The 22,377-nt window shown below is 41.0% G+C and overlaps 1 long non-coding RNA gene across 1 annotated transcript in view; it reads right to left on the bottom strand.

Moving 5' to 3' along the window:
- The window catches only part of LOC114054453, a 68,614-nt gene that overhangs the window by 41,000 nt on the left and 5,237 nt on the right, over positions 1-22,377 (bottom strand). The window contains exon 3 of the long non-coding RNA XR_003570485.1: positions 21,925-21,987. This is a non-coding gene — a long non-coding RNA (uncharacterized LOC114054453). The remainder of the gene's footprint in view (positions 1-21,924; positions 21,988-22,377) is intronic.

Below are 22,377 nucleotides of genomic sequence, written 5' to 3' on the forward strand. Positions count from 1 at the left end.
CCCAATACACAAATATACAAATATGCAGTACACAACATTCATAACCAATCATGGATTTTTATGAAGCAAAATTAGAGTAAAATGATTAGCAAAAAAGATCATCCTGTAAGAGAACATTATATAAGGGTGCCTGTTAGCAAAATAGGCATGAAAAGAGACAGTCAAGAAGGATTTAAAACCTTTTCTCATTTTTCCTCAGTTCTTAAAGGGATGATCACGAAACAGGAACAGACTGAAATCTTTGTCTCATAAAGTGGAGGCTTGACTCTAAGTACAACCTACTTCATTTAGCATCTGGTCCCCACTGTTGCCCTACCTTCTCCTCAAATGCCAAGGTCGGGGGATGACACCACTAACACTGTTGCCACCATTCCGGCTGGTTAAGTCACAGGCCCAGGGACACTGGCACCTCAAAAAAAAAATTCCTACTCAAAACTCACAATAGGTTTGCCCTTCCAGGATAGGGAGAAAACAATGCTCTCTCTTTAAGACATACATCCTCCTCTTCCATTCATGGCAAAAATGAGAGATTTTGATCCAAACTGCATGCTTAGAAAACGGCCTCAGAAAATGGGGTACTTTTTGGCAGAGATCATTGTCAAGTAGCAAATGAGCTTACTCATAGAAAACAGTCGACATTTAACAAAAATTTTAATTGAATTATTAAATTTAACTTTTTCAGTCACCTCTTTCATGTCCAACACAGGGCAAGACCAGGTCACCTCTACCTCATCTAAAAGAAAAAAGTATAAGACATGATCATTGCCCTCAAGGAGCTTACAATCTGGTTGGCAAGGTAAGACCAACAAAAGTGAAACATTTAGGAGATGAAAATATATTTAAAAGTGTCAAATTTGTGGGATATAGAGTATGTACACAACAGAGGTTCAAGAGATAAGGAGATGAGTACGGAATCAAATTGTCATAGGAATTGAGCTGGGCCTTGAAGCATAGGATGTATTTATTTGGAAAAGGAATGAATGAATGAATGAAAAAATTATTAAATGGTTACTATTTGCAAATCACTGTGCTAAGTTCTAGAGATACAAATAGTAAAGTAAGATAGTGCAGTAAGAAATCAAAAGAGACTGTTTCAGAGAAACTCAGAAAAATTTGTATGAACTGATGCAGAGTGAAGTGATCAGAACCAGGAAAACAATGTATAATATAACAAAAAAACTATTTTAAGAACTCTGATCAATGCAATGATCAACCATGATTCCAAATGACTGATGATTGCTACCAATCTCATGACAGAAAGGTGATGGGTTAAATGTGCAGAATGACATATATTTTTGGACTTAATACCTTGAAGGCAGGGCTGTTTTTGCCTCTTTTCATATGCCCAGCTCTTAGCACAGTGCATGGCACATGATAGTAGCTTAATTAATATATTTCAAATTAAATTGGGAATATGGGGATTTGTTTTGCTTGATCATCCATGTTTGTTTCAAGGGTTTGATTTTCCTCTTTCTTTTCCAGTGGGGGAAGAGAAAGATGGGAGGGAAAAATGTTTCATAATTTTTTTTAAAAAGATTTATATTTTTTTTAAGAAGTAAAGCAAGGCAATACCTACTCTCAAGGAGCTCACATTCCAGCAACAGAAAACACAACATGTAAACTATTTCAGTTTCAAGTCAGATGGAAGGGAAGCATGGTCAATGGCAATACATCTTCTTTACTATTATTTCCACTGAAAAAACACATTAATTTCTGATGTTGAACCAATTAACAGTGCCAAAGACTTTGGTGACAAAAGCCTTCTTTTCCCAATCTTAAGTAGCTTTGGATACTGAGGAAGCAGGAGTTGTAGTACCTAAGAGCAGCAGTTGCCAAGTAATCTCCACAAGGTTTATTATCCTGATGATGGCTACCATAGCTGAGCTGGAAGAAGGACCATTGATCTGAAGGATATTATTCCTGGCCTCTTGGGCTTGACACCCACTGTCGGTGGTTGGACAGAGGTTGGTGATGGCATTAGTGAGGCTGGCAAGCCCGTTCTGAAAGAGGTTGTTCCTCTCAATGTTGGCTTTGGAGACAGGGTGAAGACAGGACCAGTGGAGTGGGGAGAAGTGTGGATAGTGATATTCCCAAGGCTCTTCAGTACAAGGTTCTAGACTATGTCAGTTCTGGTCCAAGGAGTGATGGTTATTGGAGCAATGGTAGTGGTCTGACTTGCCTAACATATATCACCAGTAGCCTTTACCTGAGAATGTCTTGATGCTTCAGTTAGGCTGCTCTGTGGGTGGCAGCTGGTCAGCAGTCAGGGGGATGGCCGACCCCCTTCTCCACTCTTCTTGGTGATATCTGCAGGGACCATACTGGAAGCAGGGATAGTAGTCTGAAGGTAAAGGGTAAAGCGACTAATCCTGGGAGAGGAGAAAGTGGCAAACATTCCAGGAATGAAGAACACCATACGGAAAGACAAAGGGGGGAATGAACTTGATGTGTGCAAGGGATAAAGACGAGACCACCTTGACTGACAATTATTCTGAAAGTGACATGCCAGATAACCCAGGGTAGACAGCTATGGTCAAGAGACATAACCTCCCATGCTCAGCCCAACCTGTGGTTCTATCCTGCCTTCTATTGAGACGTATACCTGCTGTTGTTGTTTTTGTTGTTTTTCAGCACAGCCTTCTTACAGCTTAAAAACTAGAAATGCAAAAGCTGGAGGCAGGTCTCTGGGTGGTATGATGTCCTAAGTGATGGACATTAGAAGACCCTTCTTGACCTTCCAAATTCTATAACAACAGTTAGTTGGGTGTAGTTTATTTTCTCTGTAATTCATGCATATTTGTTTTCCTCACACTGGAAACCTTCATGAAAAAGCGTCTCATAACTCATGGGGGTGTGAGGTCACCTGGCTCTGGTGAATTATGAGCCTGAAGCGATTTCAGTCTAAAAAACAGCAAACACAGTTACAAGGAGCAGTGAGAGGCAGGGCCAGGGAGGAATTTATGTCAATCTGTTACTCCCCACAGAAAGCCAAACTGAGCTGCCAAATGAGGTCACAGCAGCAAAGTGGGAAGGAGTGAGAGAGAAACAGGAGGAGGTAGGGGGATGGGAAATTGACCAAGACTTTCCCACAACCCCCCTTCCCCTGCCCTCTAACTCCCAACCCAGATTCGATGGATCTGCTGCTGCACAGTGTAAACATTTGTGGATTCTCCTCTTGATCTCAGTCCCAAACTATCGTATATTTTCAATTTACTGTAGCTTATTGTACTGTGTGATTGTAAGCTCTTGAGGTTAGGAATTATTTCTCTTCTGTCTTTGCATCTCCAAGGCATAACACAAAGTGCCCAGCACACAGTAAATGTATATTAAATGTTTGTTGATTGACTGATTGATATGTCTTTGCATCTCTTTGGTTCTCTCTGTATCTCTTTTGCCTTCTTTTGATTGAAAGCTCCTAAAGAGCAGGGATACTTCAATACTTCCTGGGTACAAATTGGGGTATAGTATAGAAGACAGATTTGGATACAAAGGACCTAGGTTCAAACCCTTTCTCCTACTGCTTATGTGAACTTGGGTAAAACATTTAACCAAACTCAGCTTTGCAAAAATCAGAAGGATGGACCAGATGGTCTCCTTAAGGTCCCTCACAGCTCAAAATCCCAGCATCCTCTGCCATAGCCAAAAAAATCCACCCCCCTACAGTCAGTCTTCAAGTAACAAGCCACCCCAAATTCCACTAGTATCTGACAAGAGAAATGAAATCTGTTGCCAGGAGTGGAGTCAAAGCCATTCCAGTTAGTGGACACGCCAGCTGGCTGTGCATAGCACTCAAGAAGGAAAGGCAGGGGTCATCTCTACAACCATAGTGAGGCCTCAGAGTAGGACTTCAGTGGAGGGTAGGCATGTATCTATTTAATTCCATCGGGACCATACCCACCCCAGCACCATGCCCCATTAATAAATTATAATCAGACAGCAAATGATAAGAAGTATATCAGAGAGTCATTGCTATTACAGAGGAATAAGAGGTCATAAGATCATAGTTTTTGAGTTGGGCAGGACTGCAGAGAGTATTTTGTTCAACTCCCCTTCCCCCATTCTGCCTCCTCGTTTAACTTATTGGAAAACCAAGACCCAGAGAGGTTAGATGATTTGTCTCAGGGTAACATAGTTTGAGTCATAGGATTTAAAGATGGAAGGGACTTTTGAGTCATAATTATAGGCCAAGAACTAGCAGGAACCTCAGAGATCATTGAATCAAACTGCCTCTTTTTACAAATGAGGAAACAGAGGCCCAGAGAGATTGAGTAACTTATCCAAGTTGACAGAGAACTAGTAAGTGGCAAAGTCAGGATTTGAACACTGGTCCTCTGATTCTAAATTCATTGGTCTTCCCCAAGAAGACCATCTCTCTCTAGTAAACTACTTGTAGGACATTACTGTCAGACTTCTTCCCTAACTCAAAGTTAAGGTAAGTTGTTTTTTTTTTCCTTTCCCCAAATAGGTCCATGATGAATTATGGGGGCTGTAATTCTATCTTGGGAATCATTTGTGGTTCATGCTTCACTTCTTGTGGTTTATGACTTCAGCCACTGCCCTCCATGGGATTATAGCTCTGACAGTCACAATCACTGCCATTTGCCCTCTATTTATTTTACTGCTGGGCACCAAGTGTATTTTAATTTCATGCTCATGAAGAACTGAAGGGAAAAAAAAAACAGTCTGCCTTAGACTCAGACCATATCTATAGGGTATCAAGCATCCAGACAAGAGCTGAAGAAGGCAGAGGGGCCAGCTAACTCCCAGCACTTTGATGTTGAGGAGGTACTCTCCTCAAAAGTAACCCTGTGAGGTAGATTGTGGGAATAGCGTTATCTCCATTTTACAGGTGAGGAAACTGAGAGTCAGAGAAGTTATGAGATTCCCCCAGGATCACACAGCTAATAAGTAGCAGAGCCAGGATGGGGGCTCTCCATCTATCTCTACAAAAAATTTGGGTATAGTATAGAATTTTAGTATTTTAATTCTAGTATTTTAACTTCACCTAGAATTTTTGCCTTCATGATACCAAAATTCTGATCATATGGAAATTTCCACTGTTTGTTGTGCCAATCAATCAACCAGCAGTTATTAAGCTCCTACTATGTGCCCAGGTGCTATGTTAGAAGATGGGAACACAAAGACAAAAATAAAAGTGATCTTCTCAGTCAAGGGAGAACCACATGATTGGAAAGACTACTGGATTACATATAAGTATACTGACATACATCCTAGACAATTTAAGGTGGGGGAGGTACATTAGCAGCTGAGGAGGGCTCAGGAAATGCATCATGCCCAAGATGTTTGAGCAGCGTTTTGAAGAAAACAAGGGATTCTAAAAAGTGGAGATGAGGAGGGAGAACATTCCAGGCATCGAAGATAGACAGTGCAAAGGCAGATACTGGAGATGGATTGCTGCATTTAACAAAGAACCAACAGTCCAGTTTGGCTGAACCATACGCTGGAGTGGATTTTGCACCTTTCTTCAGGGCATGTTGAAGTAAGCACTTTCTGAGAAAGGGTACCAGACCAGAGAGGTACCCACAGAAAGGAGACAGTCCCTTTCCTGCCCTAGTGACTTAATTTCTTGCCAATAACTGTACTCTCCCGACCCTCAATGGTACTTCAAAGAACTCTGTCAGATATCCAGAAGGCCCATTGCATGCTCCAGTACAAAACTCCATCCCCAATTCCCTACAGTGTCTTGGATGGGACACTTTTCAATCTATCAATGCTGTCACTGAGTTCCACAGTACAGTTGGCACCCAGCCTTTGCAAATACACCAAATTGATGCATAATTAATAGAACCCTGATTCAAGGGTCAGAGGCTTCTGGGACTAATTAACTCCCTGACTCTCCATGGTAGCCTGTGTTCTGTTCTTATCAGTACCGGGAAGAACTGCATTCTCAAAAATAATCAGTCTCCCACTTTTTCGTTCGATTCAGCCAAAAGGCAGAGCTCCTCTTTCAGTCCAGAGTGCAGGCATTCCATTAATGTGTAATCACTTCCCCCAAGGACAAAGAATTTCCCTTGGAAGAGTTTCACGGAACTAGTCCTTCATGAACTTTTCTGTTTCCATCTGGACTTGGGAGGAACTTATTCCGGGTAAGAAAAAAAAATGAAAAGTCCCTCAGTAAGTACTGATTTTGCAACTGGAAAGCTTCATATAAAAAAGACATAGTCCTTCCCTCAAGGAGGATGCAATCTAATGGAATACTGAGTGTTCAAATGAATGAGTCATTTGTCCCTTTCTTTAACAGACTGTATGCAACCTTACCTCTGCAGAATCTGTCTCAGAGTCTGAGAAGACGAAAGTGATAAGATAGCAGAGGAGACAAGAGGTGTTGGTGACAAAAGGAAAAGGGGAAGGGAGGAAAGTGTATCCAACCTCCCTTCACCACCACCCCAACCCCATGCAACTATTGCCTCCTTCTTGTCCCTGTTCCATACTCTCAGCAACAATCCCTTTCCAGCCCTACTTATTCTGGCCTCTGAACTCACTTCAATCAGCTGGTCACTGACATCCAACTTGAAGAGATTTAGTGGGGAGAGGGTCTGGGAAGGAGTCCTAAAGATGCCAGAGCCAAAACAAGAAGTTATATATGGGAATTTCTTATTGGGATGAAGTCAGAGAGTCATAGCATGTTAGAAGTTAGTTAGAAGGTACTATCTAGACTATCTAGTGTAGGGGTGCAGAGGTCCTTAACCATTGTTGTGTGTCTTAAACCCTTTTTGGTTGTCTGGGGAAGCCTATAGATGCCTCCTCAGAATAATTGTTTTCTTTTCTTTTCTTTTTTTTTTGCAGGGGGAGGGGCTAGGCAATGGGGTTAAGTGACTTGTCCAGGGTCACACAGTCAGTAAGTGTTATGTGTCTGAGGCTGAATTTGAACTCAGGTTCTCCTGAATCCAGGGCCAGTGCTCTATCCATTGCACCATCTAGCTGCCCCCAGAATAATTGTTTTAAATGCATACAATAAAATGCATAGGGTTTCAAAAGAAAACAATTATATTGAAATCATTAACAAAATATATTTTTAAAAATAAGTTCAAGGCCCTCAGGCTAAGAAGTCTTGGTCAAGTCAAATGTCCTACTCAGTAAAGACCATCTTCTACAGCATCATTAGCAGATGTTATCCTGGCTTTGTTTAAATACTTCCAACAGCAAAGAACTCACTGGCTAACCAGGCAGCCTATTTCAGTGTCAGATGGTAGTGTTGGAAGAATATTTTTCCGTCTTTGGAGCTGATAGCTGCTGCTTTGAAATTTCCAAGCAATTGTTCTGGATCAGCCTTTCATGGAGACTCACTGGAGACCAATGGGTCTCCTACATGACAACCCTTCAAATATCCAATGATATCAATCACTTATCTCCTGTGTCTCTCTTCTATATGATAAACATAATTAGTTCTTTCAACCATTCCACAGGCTACATGGCTTCCAGACATGGTTCTCAGGCACCCTAGACACACTCCAGTTTCTCAAGGTCTCTTAAAATGGACATCCAGATATGGCCAAAGTACTCCAGATATAGTCTAATCAGTTCAGGGTAGAGTGACATTAGTACTTCCCACAATCTGAACACAACTTCTACTAATAAATTACACAATTGCATTAGCATTTCTAGCATTATTAATTCATTGTAAGTGCTGTCAACTAAAAACCCCCTTTTTCACATATACTACCTTTGAAGCCAGGCCTGCCACATTTTGCTTCCACAAAGAATTGTTTCAGTCTAACTGTAGGAATTTATATTGACCCTGATAGCTAGACATCTCATGTTCCTCCAAGTATATGAACAGATATCCCTATCAAAAAGAAACATCTTCTAAGAAATCTGTCCACAAATGATAGGTAGCCCAGACTCAAGCAAACTAGACCTAACGTTGAATCAATCTAGATGGGAATTTTCCCAGATCAGATAAATATGTCCTTCCTTAGATACTCTATACATCTGGAATGTCCAGAGATAGGATGAACAGAAACTATGAAGGTGATAGCTCCACCTCATAAGAAATTAAAGTGAGAAACCCATAGCCTTAATGAAATGCAAATAACTGCCAGATACAATCATTTGGTAAGATTTTAGTGAAATCCTTGCTGCTATATATTTTTTGGTTATTCCTTCTATTGCCAGACCCAGAGGAGTCTTCAAAACATACCATCAAACATGAATTTATAGACAAAATAGAAATTGATTTTTATCAATTCTCCAAGCCTTGGTAAACTGCCCAGCTCCAAATCTGCTTCCAAATTCTTCTAGCCTCTATAGGTATACAGAGATGAGCAGAGACTTATAAAAGAACTCTACTTTGATAGATGGCACAAAGGCCCAGACCTGTCCTCTTTAGACAGGTAGTCCAGACCTAAAACTGCCTTGCCTAACATAGAATGTCTGGTCTGACCTATTCCTTTGCACAACAATCTTTGCTGATACCCAGAAAGCAACATATTCATACATCAAGAAAAAAGAAGCCCAACACCAGACATTACAAGGTAATGTTCTATAACAAAATGTACACTTTCTTCATGCTTTATTTCCCATAGAGTACATAACTATAGTATGTTCCAACAAAGTGAAGAGAGGCAGCAGGCTCTTAGTCAATAGCACAGGAGGATTTTTCGTTGTTGGTTTTCATGGCTACTGCCACCCCAACACTTTATGATGGGAGGGGTGACTTCCTTGAGCTATGGCTGCAAGCCTGGTCTTTGGGCCTCTATGGAGTATCGGCCGCTGTGTCAGCAATTATTCCCAAGTCCCCTAGCTGCTTCCAGTTCCATTTGTCTCTCTGGCAGATGCACGGGGAAGAAGATGTGACAGTTCTGACTCATTCTCAGATGTCTCACAGAATGAGAGATTTTGCTGAAGTGGTAGAACATCTAATATGAATATATTGTAATGATGTAAGATGTGAGCCGAAAGATCCTGAACCAGAGCAAATACCCAGGTTGGTCATGCCCATTGCAGAAACCTAACGCAGACCCCAGGCTAGAAGCTGGAGAAACTGGGGTAATAGGGCTGGGGTCAAGCTTGCCTTTGTCTCTTCCCACAACCCTGGCTCCCACAGTAAAAATAAAAAATAAACTGGCTCTTCCAAAAGTGAATCATTCTGATAATAATCTCATGACATAGTTGTCATCCTGAGGAACAAGTCTTTTCCATCCCCACCCCCCCATCCCAATTCTGACCAAATTTCATTTGGCAATATCCACACTTGGCTTCACCTATTGCTGCACAAGAATTGTAGCCTGAGGATGAGCTCTATCAGTCAACAGTAAAAAACATTGTTCAAGGGGGAACAACCAGCCAGAAAAGGGGGAGGGTAACCAATCATTCAGCCCACAGTTCCTAGGGAGGACATTTTAGACTCAAATGTGCCGAAACATTGGCCAGAACTTGGAGTCAAAAGCCACAAAAACCACGTAGACAGCGTTCCAAATACAAGAAATGGGGTTGGCGAAAAGCAAATGGGAGACTCTGGGCCCCAGATGTCAAGCAAGGTGCTTTTCCAAAAGTCAAAAATGATGCCATATGTATAAAGGATATTAACAAGACGATATTCATTCAGAGATTCCCAGTATAACATAGCTGGCTACGTATGCATTCGGGCAAATGGCAGGTCAAATCCTTTCCCCAAAAACAAAACTGTAAGCAGCAAAAGGCTAACATGACCAGTGGCACTTCATTCTCCAGAATTCTAAGGGAATAAAGAGTTGACAGACTAGTGGAATCCATTTACTCCTTTTACTAGTAAATTGAGAGACTCAGTTTAGAATTTTGCATATATGATCAGATGCAGTCACTATGTTGATTGATTCTGCTTAACTGATTATCTTACTTACAAAACAGGAATCTCTGGGGAGGGTGGGGTGAAGATCTATAAAGCAATGACTGTGGTATAAAGCAAAAGGCATCAATAAAACTTTATATTAAAATAATCATTTAAAGTGCAGATAATCAGTAATTAACTGTTATGATATAAACACCTAGCATTTACATAGCATCTACTATGTGCCAGACACTGCACTAAACCATTTACAAATATTTTATTTGATCCTTATGACAACCCTGGGAGGTAGGTACCATTATTATCCCCCATTTTTCAGTTGAGGAAACTGAGGCAAATAGAAATTAAGTGACTTCAGCTAGTAAATATCTGAGGCTGGATTTGACATGCCACCAGACTAGCAGCTCATTTAATAAGTCCATCAATTTATATACACATCTATATGCATGTATATATATATAGTGTATATATCTGTATATATATATGTGTGTGTGTGTATATATGCTATTTTAGAGCTAAAAGGTACTATCACCTATTCACTTATTTTATAGTTACTGAAGTTCAAAGAGACAAAGTGGTTTGAAAATGGTTTAGTGGATAGAGAGGCAGACTTGAAATAAAGAAGATCTGAGTTTAAGTTGTTTCTCTGACGCTTACTGGCTGTGTGACCTTGGGCATGTCACTTAACCTCTAAGTACCTGAGGAAGTTTTCTAAGACTATCAGCTAGAATGCAGTGGTCAAGCGATCTTCCCCATCCTGGAGTTCTCTTGCCTAATGAAATCACAGGTACAGTTCTTACCTCCACCACACAGCTCTTAAGTTGCAGAGCCAAAGTTCAAACCTAGATCTTCTGATTCCAAACCCACTATACCACGTTGCCCTCTTTTCCCACACACATGAGAGAAAGAAAAATATGGGAGGAGAAGAAAAGCAAGCATTTATTAGGGACCTACTATGCACTAGGCATTGTGCTAAGCACTTTTACAAATATCTCATTCAATCCTCACAAGAACCCTAGGATGTAGATGCTATTAATAGTCCCATTTTATAGTTGCAGAAACTGAGGCCGACAGAGATTAAATGGCTTGTCCAGGTCACACAGCTAGTAAGTGGCTGAGGATAAATTTGATCTCAGGCAGGTTTTCCTGATTCTAGGTTCTACTGCACCACCTCGCTATATAGGACAGAGGAACATAGAAGAGAGGGACAGCATAGTAGATTGGATTTAGGGTCAGCAGGTCTGGGTCTGATCCCTAGATATTACATTGTCTCTCCATCTATCTGCCTACATACACGTTAACACACATATACCCATACTATGTGTACAAATACCTATATATCTACATCTCTATTTTTCTATATATGTGACTATAGTTTTATAAATATACTTTTATAAATATTTATATTTATACAAATAAATAAGAACTATATAAGTGTTTGTGAGTGATTGCATGTTGGGATATTGTATAGAGCTTTCAACGATCCTAAACTGCTCACTTCCACAAACACCCATTTCTTTGACACCAACATTCTCCCAGTGATACCATCTGACTGCCAACTATGGAATACAACACCCTCAGAAGTATCAGAGTTACCCACAACCCAATTGACCTATGTAGACTGTAGCACATTCTGAACAAGGACTTGCATACAAGAAGTGGTCCCAGCACCATCAATGAAGATCCATATACAGGTCAAGGTGAATCAGCAATGTGTCAGAAATGAGAGGCACAATATGAACTGAGGTCCACTGGCAGAAAGAACCAGAGGAAGGCCTCTAGGGCATTGACTATATCATAGAAAGAGGTTTTATAGAAAGATAAGGACAAGAATTCCATAGAATATGTATGAATTAGGCAGTAGATTGTAAACTCCCTGAAATTAGATAGTGTCTTATGTAAATTGGGTGCTAAATAAATGTTCATTTAATTGATTTTTTTTTCTTATTATACACACTGGTAGAAGTGCACATAACACATAGGCATATGAGATACGTATAGATATGTAGCGTGGTAGTAGGGTCTGTGTGAGTGTGTATGTGTTCCTACAACTCAATCATCAGAAATGTAACATTGGCATGCCTATTGTACAGGTCCTAAAAATGATCAAATGTCCTAAATACCAACAATATAATTCCTCAGTAGTCTTCCATTCTGTTTTGTGTCTTCGTCACCTCTGGCTTGGCCAGTCTTTTACGGGCTGTAGCAACTCAGGAGGATTTTGTAAGCAAAAGGTTATCAGGGTCACCTCAGAAGCTAATTCCAGATCCTCCAGACTCCATAGATCTGCCTTCTTGCTTCCCAGAGACTGGAAACAGAAAGGACTTACTCACTAGATTATTCTTTGGGGAGAGGGTGGGGGAGGAATGGAAGGGAGGGGAGGGGAGAAAGAAGGAAGGGAAACATAACTAGGCATTCCCAGAGATAAACCAATCAAGTGAAAGGCAGGATTATGATAGTACCAGCCCCTGATGCTAGCATTAGAGAACTGGATTGTTTACATACAGTCTCATTTCCTCCTTATTCATGTAGAGGCAATATCTATTCAAGAAATCATTAAAGAAACAAGAGTAAACCACATAGAAAATGCACCAAGCTGCCCTTCTGGGACCACTCAAGCTAGATGGGTTGGGGTGGGGATAGGGGGTGGAGTACAAGGATGGAAGGGGAATATGGGAGACAGAATGGTAAACGTGGTCACAGATAGTATAGGAAGGAAGAATCTAGTACATGTTAATGCTTTAATCATTTTAACCATGACCCCATTCATATTGAAGGAGAGTCTAAAATTCCCATCCAAAAACAAACAACTTATTTTTTTCTCTTATTTTAAAATGGCAGGGTAGGGAGGACTCAAATAACAAACCCAAAATACATTATTTTCTTTAAAGGCTCAAGTGGAATTTGAGACTGAGAAATGGGGTGAGTACAGGCTGAGGATCAGTTACCATGGAGACCACTGCCTCCTGCTTTCAGATTCTGAACGATCCATTGAAATTCTACACCACCTCACAGTCCTCATACCAGCTTGCAACCATTTCTCCTGTTTTTATTAAGAGATGACGAAAGGAAAGATGATAGCAAGAGAGACGGATTTAGAAAGAGAGGAAAATATAAGCAAAGAGTGGAAAAGATAAAAGCAGTGGAAAGGGAGGAGGAAAAAGTGGAGAGAAGGAAGCAGAGAGACAATGAAAGGTCATGGGTCTTATATCCCTGGGCAACCTGTCAGGACCTGAACAATTGCATCCTTCCTTAACGCCAACACTGCAACAATTCCCTGTGACTTCATCCTGCAATGGAGAACACATAATGCTAAGTACTCACCATTCTGCAAGCAACTACTGAAAGGCTAAGGACAGAGTGGCTTTGCCTCCATGGCCTACACTTGGACATGTGGATATAGGTGATTCATGGCCTCACCTTCTATTACCTCTCTCTGATGAATCTATGCTATTGTCTCAAATCTTTAGTCTGTATGCATAGCAAGAGGCCCCCAACTATGTCATACAGAGCTTAGCTACTATCACATGGACCAGTTAATTCTCACCTCCATGGCAGCTAAAGTAACCCCAAGGATAATAGAGAGGTAGTAAGTTCCTACAGGGGTAGGGGCTTGGTGCTAATGGTCTGGTTGCCTTTCCAAATGTTGTAGCTTGAGAGCATACACTTGTAATTGTAGCAAGAATCATGTCTCCATGGAACCCAAAGTTTTAAAAACCCATGTTTAAAAAAAATGTTTTCACATGCAACTGGGAAATAAGAAATACAGGAAATGGGGTACAAAAATATATCCTGCCCTACAGGAAAATGGAAGGGGAAGGGGTTAAGAGAACGGGGAAGAGATAGAAAGGAAGGCAGACTTGGGGAAGGGGTATTCAGAATGCATGCCATCTTGGGGTAGGGGGAGGGGCGAGATGGGGTGAAAATTTGGAACTCAAAATCTTGTGGAAGTAAATGTTGAAAACTAAAAATAAATAAATTTATTAATAAAAAAAAAGAATTATGTCTCCAACCAGTCAAAACCCAAAGTTTTCCTCCAAATCCTTCTCAACATGGCCTAATTTTCCTAGAACACTCCCCATCCCACTCTTATGCCAGACATCTTTGACCCCACCACTAAGGTATAGCAATTCAAGAAAGCTAATGAAACTAGAGATACCAGGTCTTTTCTCTATTTTCCCTCTTCTTCAACACTCTGTGACTACTGTTGAACTTTTTTCACTTGTGATCTTTAAGAAGCCAACATCCTAACAAAGATACGGCCCTTTCAAGAGGATGTATAAGTGAGCTGGGACCTTGGTGAAAGCCAGTCCACTAGAGCCATGATGTGTGTGGAGCTAGTCCCATGAAACCCTGCTTCAAAGCCCACAGAACGGCACTCACAGGTACAGGGCTAAGTTGGAGCTGGCCCGTACCAGCTCCTTTGGCCTACTTGTTAAAGTTTCAGTGTGAGCATTTAAACCTTGGAAATTAGCAGATACCACAAATCAGGCCTTGACATTGTTTTGATGATTGTCTAGACTTAAGAAAATGATGAGGAAAATGTTAATGCAGATTAAACTTAAAAAGTATGTACACTTTTTTGAGAGAAGCAATTGTTAGACATTTACCAGTAGACCCCTGAAAAGGCTCCTGATGACAAATGTAACAAGTCCTTTAAATAACTTACTACCCTTCTATTGTATATATTCAGTTTACTGACCCCAGCTTGAAGTCTAAATTTTTGTTTCTGTTTCTGCCCTCTCCTGTACCACATATATACAACATATTCCTTTGCTTCTGGCCCTTTTCAAACTTTGTACTTAAAACCTGTGTTGTTCTTCTCTTTTACCTCACACAAGTACCTTGTATGAACCTCCCTTTGTCTGTGGCCCTAGTTATTTCACCCTCACTCCTGAGGGACGGGTTGCTCAGCCCTGCACCCACAGGTACATCATGCACCATAAGTTCTCAGTAGGTACCTTGGGAGAATCCCATCCACCCTGTACCTTGAGTCCTGCTTTTTGGTGGAGTCAGGACAAACAGGCACACATTCCCACCTCCTGCCCCTTCAAATATCGCTCCATAAGTCTCAAGAAACCCATAATCATTCACAGAATGGCATACTTGGCTATAGCTAAAAGCCAGGAACTTGATCTCAATCTCCTGGTCCAACCTCCTAAATTAGATCCAATTTAAGTACCTATTATGACTTGCGATTATAAAGTGAGACATTTTTAATGGGTATAGGAAACTTTATTCACCCAAATGATTGTTTTTCCTTAAATTGTCCCCAGAAGAGGACATACAGTTACCCTAGTGAGGCTAATCACTGGTCAAAACCATTGAGCTGGAAATTTTCTTGGAAGGAATGGAAAAGTATTTATTAAGCATTTATGTAATGGGGGAGGGGGAGAGAGAGGGGATGGTAAGCATGTGTAGCATTCTTGGCTGATGTAAGCCCCACAAGTACTTTGGGGCATGTCCAGACATTCTGTAACTGGTTCTAGAGTCTCTAACCACATGATGAAGAGGAGCTTTGTTTATTGGCTTTAGAGTCAAGAGTACCCTTCTCCCCTTAACTCCTCCCAGCCCATCTGAGGACCCACCAACCAGGTTGCCCTCCTCTCTTGTCTTCCCCTTAGCTACAGCCATGTGACTGGTCACAGGGATTGGATGAGTTGGAAGAATCAATAACTCTTATTTGTTCCAATGGGATGGTAGAGGTCCAGGCTCTGCCATCTACAATGCCACAGACTCCAAAGTTGCTCCAAGCTTTACCATCTGCCTTGCAGTCTTCTAACACTGTTATCTGACTACATAACCTAAGGACCTCTGAGCCTTTCCTTCCTTCCCACTGCTGCATCCTTAGGAATCTTCCAGGCAACTGAACTTTCTTTTATGTGTTCTCTCCCTCAACTAGAATGTGAGCTCTTTGAGATTGGGTACTGTCTCAATTTTTCTATTTGTATCCCCAGGGATTAGCACAGTGCTTGGCACATAGCAATTGCTTAATAAATTCTTTTTTATTCATTCACTCAAGCACTGTGCTAAACACTGAGGATACAAATAGAAAATCAAAACACTCCCTGCTGGGGGAAATAACATACACAGGGGAGGGGATTTGTGTTTATGTTCAGTTAATGGCAAATGGAAAGGCAAAGTAGTACTTAAGCAGGAAAAGCAGCAGGATAAATGGCAAAGCCCAGAGGACCTTGGGGAATAATGGCAGGGCAGATTGTCCCCAAGCAAAAGGATAGTGGATTTAAGAGTTAGAGTTGAGGAGGATTCTGCAATATCTCCAGCCAAAGTAAGGATTTAGGGGTCAGCATTCACTGAGACAACGAGAGTTGGTTGGGGAAGGGACAAGTCTATGGCTTCCATCAGTGCCAACAGGTTTCACTGATCTATCTTCCTGCTGCCCATTGCCATGTTGGGGTGAGTAAAGGGAAGATCTCCAGCTCCCCACAATGGAGCTATTAGAGGTGGCTGGTCTCAGTAGGTCTAGCTGTTGGTGGGCTGAGGCAAAGGAGGGGAAAATTCATGGTAATTTACACACCATGCAAGAAATCAGTCATCAATCTTATTACTTAATAGTCATGATTCATCTTTGACACCAAACAACTTTCCCCGACTTGATCACTCCCCAGACTTAGCTCTAAATAACCCACTTAGTTCAATTGACCTTATGGTCAATTTCCAAAAATCATATCCTCCCCTAGAAGCATAAAGATTGGTTACCACTAAGGATAGTCCAAAAGTGCACACCAAATTCTGCCACCTGTTCCAGAAGAGGATTTCCTTAAAAAAAAAAAGCTGCAAGTTACAAGTTAAAGTCACAAAAATCAGCAGCATAGATAATAAAACTCAGGAGGTGATAATGTAAAGAGAAGTCCCATTCAAAATAACTATAAAATATGTAAAATATCTGGAAATCAAAGCATAGATAATGTCAATTTCATGAAATTGAAAAGCTTTTGCATGAAATAGATGTAGCTAGAAAATAATGTAGCTAGACCAAGAACAGAAGTGGTAGACTGGGGAAAAATCTTTGCATCGACTACTTCTGATAAAGACCTGATATACAAGATATATAAACAACTAACAAATAGATAAGACCAAAAAAAACCATTTCTCAATAGAGAGTTCATCAAAGGTTATTGACAGTTCCCAAGAGTGAAATTATAAACTATTAACAACAATATGAAATAATGTTTCAAAACACTAATAATAAGAAAAATGCAAATCAAAACAACTCCAAGGTTTTGCCTCATACTCAGAAAACTGGCAAAGATAAACAAAGATGGGAATTGTCTGTATTTTAAGAGTTATGGAAAGATGGGCATGCTAATGCATTGTAGGTAGAGTTGTGGATTCCTACCATTCTGGAAAGTAATTTGTAATTATGCAAAAAGTGCACCTAAAATATCCATACCCTTTGACCCATAGATTCCCCAAGGAGGTCAAAGACACAAAGAAAGGCTCCATATATACCAAAATATTTATAGCAGCACTTTTTGTGATAGCCAAGAATGGAAACAAAGGAAATGTCCATTCACTAAAGAACTAAACAAATTACTACATTATCGTTTAAAAAAATAAAATTGTTCTGTAAGAAATAATGAATATAATTAATAAATTAGGCCTTGGGAAGGCTTACATGAACTAATACAAAGTGAATAAGTAGAATCTGGGGGGGTGGGGATCACACACACAAACTATTACAATGTAGATGGCAACAGCAACAGCAAGAACAAATCTGAACTAAATGTTGCAAAATTATAATGACCGAGCTTGATTCCAAAGAAAAGATATGGAAAGAAGGTATTTTAATCTATTTCTCTGCAGTAGTGGGGAACTGTGGGTATGGAACACTAGTTAATGTCAGATTTTTTCAATATATCAGTTAGTTTCGCTGAACTTGATTTTTCTTTTTCATCCTTTTTATTTGTCATTATAAGGGCCATAGCTTTCTGGGAGGTGGAGGGAGGAGAGGTCCATTGGGAAATGTAGGTAGTATAAAAAATAAAAGGCATCAATAAAATTTTTATTTTAAAAAATGTGAGCGATTACAGCATCCTTGGAAACAGGGGATAGCTTCCTAAGGGAACTACTTTGAAAGGGAAAGTATTTATTTGGATTTATAAATACTGGTTTTTTTTTAAACTGTAACATTAATTACTTCATATCCCATCTCATACTGCCCTGAACTGTGGTAGGCACTTTGGGAGATAAAAGATTGGTCTCTGGACCCAAGGATCTCATGATTTCATTGAAGAAACAAATCATACGCACAAACAATATAGAGCAGCTCGAGATCAGAGATTGTTTTTTGCCTTTCTATCCCCAACACAGCACAGTGCCTGGCACATAATAGGTGCTTAATAAATGCTAATTGACTGACTAAACAAAATCAAACAGTTAATTCATGCAATTTTTAAATGTAACTCATGTCTTAGTCCCTCCCTGCTTCTCCACACACAAATACTCAAAGTTCTCTGTGCTCACACATACTCAATTCCATCCCTGAGGCCTTGACCAAAGGAGGGTTAGTTTATCTCTCTGGTTTATTGCCCCTAGTTGGAGTGCCCCAGGAAAATTTCTAAATATATTCATAATGTAGCTTGTGTTGTTTCCCTAAATTTGAGTAACAAGACCTCCAACTCCCACACAGGCATTAAAGGTACTAAATACATATCACATAGGAGATGGTCTTTATTTCACCCTCACAGAAAATGCAAAGGATTCACAAGAACCTATGAACAGATATAGAAATATATAAAGTACTCAAATAACGAATTAGACCACCCCTTGGAAGGAGGCACTACTAAACAAGCAATTCCTTTAATTAAACTACACTGTCCCAAGCAACTCACAGCAATTGTATGAAGGAATGGCAAAGTCCATATTTCCTGGCCCCATGATGTGGATCCAGTCCTCCAGCTTCAGGGGACATAATAGAAATCTCATTCCTTTTTCAAGAAACATGATATTAAGAAAATCTTTTCTTTCTAGGAAGCTAGAGCTCAAATCTTCAAATTTGGAATTGCTCATGAGATAACCAAAAAGGTTGGGAAATTCCACTCCCAGGTTCTCTTCTCTCATGTATACAAGCATACATCTACTTATCCCATGAGCTTCTGCAAGAACTCTGTCAATACTTCTGCTGCCGCCATGTCTTGGACAGGCAAAGAGCATTCTCAGGAATTCTAAGTCTCTGGTTTATAGGTCCAAATGGAAATAGAAAGGTAAGATCTTGAGACCAGGAACTATCCTATCAGTCTGCTCAAGCACTTGTAGCTTACCATGAGAGGGAGCATAGATTATAATGGGAAAAGCACTGGCTTTGGACTCAAGTTCAAATTTGTCTTTGTCACAAACTTGTAACCTTAAATCAGTCACTTAACCTCCATGGGCCTCAGAGTCCTCATCTGTAAAATAAAGAGATTGAACTAAATTTCCTCTAATGTACCTTCTAGCTTTGTCTGTAACCTACAAACACTTATTAACTATTTCTTGGGGGAAGAGAAGTGCAGTGATGGGTTGGGGAGGTCAGAGAGGGAGAAATTCCTTACCCTAGCTTTGTTTCACTCTGGAAGGGCCAAAAGAAAAGGTCAAGAAATCCTGAAGAGACAGTGAAAGGCTGCCAACTTACATCATGTGAACTATGAAGAGAGGGGCAGTTCCTACAATAAGTATCCTTGCCCCTGACACCAGGGTCAACAATTGTCTTGGAGATAGCACTAGTCAATGAAGACAAATCAGAGGAGTTTTCTGTGTCTTTTCAGTAAGATGCCAATACAAATGCCTACCTTGAAGGAAGGGTGCCTCTCAGATGACTCCAAATAAAGGACATTTGTGGTCAATTTGACTTCAGAACTCAACAACTTGGATTGGGGCTTCCCTGCTCAACCCTCCTTCCTTAGAGCTCTGCATTTCAAAACCATAACAGCATTACAGAACCTCACAGTTGGAAGGGTAACCCTTGAAAAACAGTTCCTCTCACAGTACACCTTGCAAGTTCTTGAGCTTGGTAACAGGGTAAGTTCAAGCAAATGTAATATATGATAGAGAAGATGACCACACACAGAAGACCAAGTAGCAGTCCCTGGTTTTGATAATGTGCTATTAACAACATCAACAATAATAGAGTGTTTAACACATATAATTTTATTTGATCCTCAAGACAGGGTTGTGTAGTGGGGCAACAGGTATTATTATCCATGTTTTACAGGTAAGGAAACTGAGGTAAGAAAAAATGGTTATATGACCTGTCCATCCACGGTCACATAGTTCTTATCAGAGACAGGATTCCAATCCAGGTCTCTGCTGACTCCCCATCATCGTCCATTCTTTCCTCTAAGCTGCCTCCTAATAATTGTTTCATATTTATGCACTTCAAACATTCTATATCAGTCAAACTGGCTACTTGTTCTCCATACATGATATCCCATTTCCTGCCTTCATGCATTTGCATAAGAGGGCCCCTAAGTCTGGAATGTCCTCTCTCCTTACCTCTGCTGCCTAGAATCTCTGCCTTCTTTCAAAGCACAGCTCAGATGACACCTCCTACTTAAAGTCTTTATTCAAATTATTTTGCATTAGTTTTTTAAAAATAATTTCAACTTCCCTATGTACAATTTGTTTGTGCCTAGGCTTAGTAGAACATATGCTCCTAGCCAAGGTAGCCCTACCACACATATAGTAGGTACTTAATAAAGTCTGTTGAATTGTTCTGAATTGAATAATAACAGCTCATTTACATAGTGCTCTGTGTCCTAAGAAACCCTTTCCTCATGGCCACCATGTGAGGGAGGTAAGAGGAAGTATTTTTATCTCCATTTTACACATAAGGAGACTGAGTCTCAGAGAGATCAAGTGCCTTGCCCATGTGAGTTTGACTGTGTGCACTAGATACACGGATGCATGAAGCCTGCCCTTTCTGGCCCTGCAGCTGGGCCGTCCCTACTCTGCACCAAGGCCTTGATTCCCATTTTCCCAGCTTTCTTCTGCTTTCACAGGCTCTGCTCTTTGTACCATTTTACGGGGCAATTACGCAGCTGTGGGCTGCCCAAGGCCAGTAAATTGCTCGGCTGGAATTACTGCCCTGCTACCTTTCTGACGAGCCTCAGGTTTTTACTGCTTTCCTTCAGCCAGGTTATCCCCTTAGGCCTTTTCACACCCCCACATGTCAGCATTTAGGCCGAGCTCCCAGGGCTTCAAGGGCCCCCTTTGTTTTCCTTCCAAGGCACCTAGCAACTTTGGGGGCCATGGCAGGGAGCAGGGCCAGCAAGGACCAGCATCAGATTTCCAAAGAGAAACTCGCAAAGAGAGAGTTGCTTTAGATCAATAAATAGCTGAAAAGAAGGATAAAAAAGCAAAAGAAGAGCCAAGATGTTTGTGTCACTTCAGCTGGGTGAGGAGGGCTCTGAGCTGGGCTTCGCAGCACAAGTATTTCCACTCAGAGTGAATCACTCACCCACAGCTTGGCAGCCGGGGATGCTGGAAAACTTGGCAAATGGAAAACCAAAGGAATTGTCCAGGATGTATGTTTGTATACCCATCACCATGCATTTGGAGAGAGACTCTTCGCCCTGTCACAGGGACCACCCCACACTGCCCCCTCCACCTCGGTCCCACACACAAATATACACCCCTGCCCACACAAGAACAAATGCACACACACACACACACACACACACACACATGTATCCATACACATCTCCCTTCCCCCACACAGGCTCTCACACACACCCAACTACCTAATCCCAGGAATCTGACCATATGACATGATAAACTCTCTTGGGCAGCTGTCTCCCAGAAGAGCCAACTTTTGGGCTTCATGCATCAGAAAGGAGTCTGTGAGCACTCCCTCCCACCCCCCAGTTACCCTGGGTCCTAGGAGAAAGCAATCTTGATGCCAGCAAGGCCATATACAGGAATTTTATACTAATGGGGTCCTATAAATAGTTATGGGCACATGGAAATGTAAGGAACTGGTGTGGATGAGGGGGGAAGGGCTAGACTTCGCTGAGGCCCAGGCTTCCCCAAATGCCCCAGTTTAGTTAAGGACCTAGATGTCAGATTTAGTGTAAAGAACAATCAAATTCCATCAGAAATACTGATGGGAATTATGATTTCTCTTAACTATTCCCTACCTGAAGCTCTCCGGAGAGTTCAGGATCCTCTTCAGTCTTCTCATTATTTACGTATGGCATAACCTGATGGAGAGACGGGCAGGGAATATTAAATAGAGTCAAAAAGACCTGGGTTTAAGTCACATCTCTGGCACATACTGGCAGAGACACTATGGGCAACTCATTTAACCTGTCAAAGCTCTAAGCAATTAGGATTATAAATAATAGAACAGGTGCCAATATGAGAATAAAGAAAGAGGAGGGGAGGGGCAGCTAGGTGGTACAGTAGATAAAGCACTGACCTTAGAGTTTGGAGGACCTGAGTTCAAATCCAGCCTCAGACATTTGATACTTACTAGCTGTGTGACCCTGGGCAAGTCACTTAACCCCATTCCCTAGCAAAGAAAACAAAAAAGGGGAGGGGAGGGGAGGGGAGGGGAGGGGAGGGAATAAGTATTTACATAGCATCTACTA

The sequence above is a fragment of the Vombatus ursinus genome, unplaced genomic scaffold (genome assembly GCF_900497805.2).
Source record: "Vombatus ursinus unplaced genomic scaffold, bare-nosed wombat genome assembly UNPS02014813.1, whole genome shotgun sequence".
NCBI classification, from domain to species: Eukaryota; Metazoa; Chordata; class Mammalia; order Diprotodontia; family Vombatidae; genus Vombatus; species Vombatus ursinus.